Source organism: Triticum aestivum, chromosome 5D, assembly GCF_018294505.1.
Source record: "Triticum aestivum cultivar Chinese Spring chromosome 5D, IWGSC CS RefSeq v2.1, whole genome shotgun sequence".
In the NCBI taxonomy this organism is placed as follows: Eukaryota; Viridiplantae; Streptophyta; class Magnoliopsida; order Poales; family Poaceae; genus Triticum; species Triticum aestivum.
In genome coordinates, this window is record NC_057808.1 from 387936773 (window position 1) to 387941960 (window position 5188).

Genomic DNA, 5188 nt, shown 5'->3' on the forward strand with positions numbered 1-5188 from the left:
GACTGAGATATAAAATACCCCTCTTCTTCGGAGTGGGTTTAGTCGGTGGTTCAGGAAGAGTCCAATCATCATAATTTTTCAATATGTTATTCAATAATTCTTCAGCTTGCCCAATAGTTTGTTCCCTGAAAACACAACCAGTACAACTATCTAGGAAATCCCTAGAAGCATCAGTTTGTCCATTATAGAAGATATCAAGTATTTCATTTTTCTTAAGAGGATGATCAGGCAAAGCATTAAGCAATTGGAGAAGCCTCCCCCAAGCTTGTGGGAGACTCTCTTCTTCAATTTGCACAAAGGTAAATATTTCTTGTAAGGCAGCTTGTTTCTTATTAGCAGGGAAATACTTTTCAGAAAAGTAATAAATCATATCCTGGGGACTACCCACACAACCAGGAGCAAGAGTATTGTACCAAGCTTTAGCATCACCCTTTAATGAGAACGGAGATAATTTGAGAATATAGTAATAGCGAGTTTTCTCATCATGAGCAAAAAGGGTGGCTATGTCATTCAACTAAGTAAGATGTGCCACAACATTTTCTGTTTCATAACCATGGAAAGGATCAGATTCAACCAAAGTAATTAACTCTGGGTCGACAGAGAATTCATAATCCTTATCATCAATAAAGATAGGTGAAGTAGCAAACTTAGGATCACATTCCATTCTAGCATTCAGAGATTTTTCTGTATACTTGCATCATAATTTCTCTAGATCATCTCTATCCTTACAGGCAAGAATATCTCTAGTTGCCTCGTCACCCATAACATAACCTTCCGGTACCTTAGGCAATTCATATCTAGGAGGGCTAGTTCTAGTAGGTGTTTCAAGATTTTCAGTATCAAGCTCATCATCAGTTTCAACAATATCATGATGTCTTACTCTAGCAATTTGTTCATCAAGAAATTCACCTAGTGGCACATCATCATCAAGCAAGGTACTATCATCATCATAAGTATCATTCATAGCAGAAGTAGCATCATCAATAACTTGCGACATATCAGGATTGATAGCATGTGGTGGTGTTGCAAGTTTACTTATAACAGAAGGTGAATCTAAAGCAGAGCTAGATGGAAGTTCCTTACCTCCCCTCGTCTTAGAGGGAAAAATCATAGTCTTAGCATCCTTCAGATTCTTCATAGTGACAATTTGATAATAATCCCAAGTGACACAACAAATATAGCTATGCTCCCCGGCAACGGCGCCAGAAAAAGGTCTTGTTAACCCACAAGTATAGGGGATATCAACAGTTTTCGAGGGTAGTGTATTCAACCCAAATTTATAGATTCGACACAAGGGGAGCCAAAGAATATTTGTAAGTATTCGCAGCTGAGTTGTCAATTCGACCACACCTGGAGATTAATTATCTGCAGCAAAGTGATCAGTAGCAAAGTAGTATGATAGTTTTGATAATAGGAGCAACATCAATAGTAACGGTAACAGTGATAGCAGTAATTTTGTAGCAAGTGCAACAGTAACGATAGCAGTGGTAACTTAGCAAGAACAATATAAGAGAAATTTGTAGGCATTGGATTGATGATTTGTTGGATGATATTCATCATGTGACAGTCATAACCTAGGGCGGTACGACACTAGCTCCAGTTCATAAATATAATGTAGGCATGTATTCCGTAAATAGTCATACGTCCTTATGGAAAGAACTTGCATGGCATCTTTTGTCCTACCCTCCCGTGGCAGCGGGGTCCTATTGGAAACTAAGGGATATTAAGGCCTCCTTTTAATAGAGAACCGGAACAAAGCATTAACACATGGTGAATACATGAACTCCTCAAACTATGGTCATCACCGGGAGTGGTCCCGACTACTGTCACTCCGGGGTTGCCAGATCATAACACGTACTAGGTGACTATAACTTGCAAGATCGGATCTGGAACATAGATATAATGGTGATAACATAAACGGTTCAGTTCTGAAATCATGGCACCTGGGCCCAAAGTGACAAGCATTAAGCATGGCAAAGTCATAGCAACATCAATCTCAGAACATAGTGGATGCTAGGGATCAAGCCCTAACAAAACTAACTAGATTACATGATGAATCTCATCCAACTCCTCACCGACCAGCTGGAGCCTACAAAGGAATTACTCACTCCCGGTGGGGAGCATCATGGAATTGGCGAAGGAGAAGTGTTGGTGATGACGAAGATCGAAGATCCCCCTCTCCGCAACCCCAAACGGACTCCAGATCTGGCCTCCCGATGAATAATAGGAGGTGACGGCGGCTCCGTCTCGTGGAACGCGATAATTCTTTCTCCTTGATTTTTTCTGGAAAAATAGGATTTTATAGCTTCGGTTTCAGGGTCTGCGGGGCCACCAGGTGGGAACAACCCACCTGGGCGCGCCTGGAGGGGGGCGCGCCCTGGTGGGTTGTGCCCACCCAGGTGCCCCCGCTGGTGGTTCTTAGCTCCAGAAATTCTCATTTACTAGATGGGAAGTGCGCCTTGCCGCACCCCCCGGCCCAAACTTATCTAGCCCTCTATAAATGATCATGACCTATCCTTAAGAGAACTTTGTCAAAAGAAGCAAATTTACCTACAATATAATACAAATATTTCATTAGGCCTCAATAGCCAAGGCCACAAAATTCACTCATAATTCAAGTGTGCATCATCTCAGTCTCACAACAGGAACACAAATAAATAGCACATACAATTAGTTATTCTCTTTATTTTCAGGAGACATCCCTTTGGTGATCATGCTGAGTTAGAGTAATACAAAGCGGACAACGATTATGCCAAAACAGAATAAAGAAGAAAATATGTATAGAAGTGGATGAATTCACTGCTTGAACTATCATGTACCATAGGGGATGAGCAAAAAATATATCAGATCCTAGAGTGAATGCCTGCATCGCAATCACATGCAATGGTACCAATGGGACTCTAATTGCATCAGCTTCCATCTTGATTGATTCAGCAATCCGCACAAGCATCGGCTTCTCTTAACAGATGAAACTTCATGTCCCTGAAGATGCATTGTTGCAAGACAACTTGAATACATCCGAGCTCAAAACCGGACCAAAGAATGAGAGAAACATATAGAATGTCTATCAGACCATATCGTAATTACAAAAAAAATAGGAACCAACATAATTTGTTGGACAAATATATTGGAAATTAAGAAGCATGGCCGTCATAACAAATTATTGCAAGAATATGCAACGACACATCAAGTATAGTTGGGGTCTTCACAGCCCAACTAAGAAGTAGAATGACCTGATAGGCCGATCTTTTGCCCTGCATATCTTATTGTGGAAAGCAATATATATGGAAAGCAATATATATCCTGACCTGCTTCTCTGGACGCATATTATTTTTTGCATTATGACTTATGAGTCACATGAATATGAACAACTTGGAAAGCAATATATGATCGGTAACTTGAGAGAAATCACAACAGAACCAAAATCACTTTTCCAATTGTGTTTGACTAATAGAAGTAACAATAATAAGTGTATATGACTAAGAAAAATCTCAGAGATAGAATGATGCATTTTCTGGGGTGTGCAAGGCAAAGATAGATAGAACTAAAAAAACATCGCCAAATGCTTTATCCAGGAACGAAGAGACTAATGTATCAGCACACTATTCAAATGAGTGCCAAATGCAACACAGCTATATTTCATAATGCAAGTACCTTTGCATGATATCTTGATGCTTCTTCCCTCTTCTTCTTTTTCCATGAATGAATGAAAGTCCTCAATTCAGGATATCACAAGTAAGATAGAATACAAGTTAGGCAATAGGCATACAGAGCAAAGGCATTACTGCAGTACCTCATATATCTAGTAACCTATGACTCTTGACATGTACATATGATGTATCATCAAATGAAATTTTACAAATAGAACGATGAAATTCAGTCGTGTCTGAGCATCAGACCATATAAAATCTGATTCCAAACTAACTTTCCTCAATACGGTAACTCCGTCATCTCTCCAGCATGAACCATATACAATAGAAATTTTAAGAAGTGGATCTCCCACCAAAATGGATTATACAATTTAAGGTATGAAAGTATCACAAAAGGTATCAACATGTTCACATAATTCCAGTTCTTTACCATCACCACTTAATAAAAATAGCATAAAAGGGCAAAGTTACCAGGGTACTTAGACTTGCATCTGAAGTTAACCATGCTAACCAGTGAGGGCATCCTAAAGATTTTAGTATCACCACGAAGCACAAAACAACCACACGATGTCAATGATTGCCAGCTGCGCCAATATCACAATACTGTACCTTCGTACAATCTCCAGAAGCGCGTAACTTTTTTGCAGTCCTCAGGGCCAGCAAGCCGCCATCATCATGACCAACTAAAATGACCGAGCCCAAGCCCATATCTGAGCAAAATGAAATCAGAAGATCAACCTACACAAGGGCATACAAAATGGTGTTCTGAAAACATGATCACGCTGTTTGAAATACAGAGGAAAAGGTTATGTAGTTCAAAGTGAATTTGTTTAAAGTTGAAGTGATAATACAAACTCTAAATGACACAAAATATTCTCAAGATAAAATGTGTCTCTGAGGGTGGAAACTAAAAGCATTCAGGCAATAGCACTTACTATAAAATTAATTATCACAAAGAATATTATGGAGAAGACAATATTTCACTCAGTATGCGGCATCCATGACGGTGTGGAAGAGGCCAGAGAGGAAGACGACCCTGCGATCCGTGCTTGCCGAGAAGAGGCCGTTGCTTCCCGAGAAGAGGCCGGTCCAGGTTCAGCACACCTCGTCTAGAGCGCCACCATGACGGACCTCGTTGACAAAAGAGAGAACCAGTTACTTGGATTAAGATAAAAACATGAGCCAAAGCAGAGCATAACTTCATAAATGTGATCATTTTCAGCATCATCTCCTAGAGGAAGAAAAAATCAAAGAGGCCGCTATATGTACAGATGAACACACTGGCATTTTCCACACACGTCTAGCAAGACAGCAATGAACCATGTGCATATCTACTACAAATAGAGTGTCATTTAAATCTGATTACAGGACACAAGCAAGATCGTGATCCTCTCTCTCTCTCTCTCTAGAAAATATAGAATTATCCAACATGTAAGGGGTGAAGCACCATCATGACACCAGCATCTAGAATAAGTTGATTTGCAGAGGCATGGCCACTAAGAATAATGCATAACAATGATTTTTTTCCCTGAGTATAA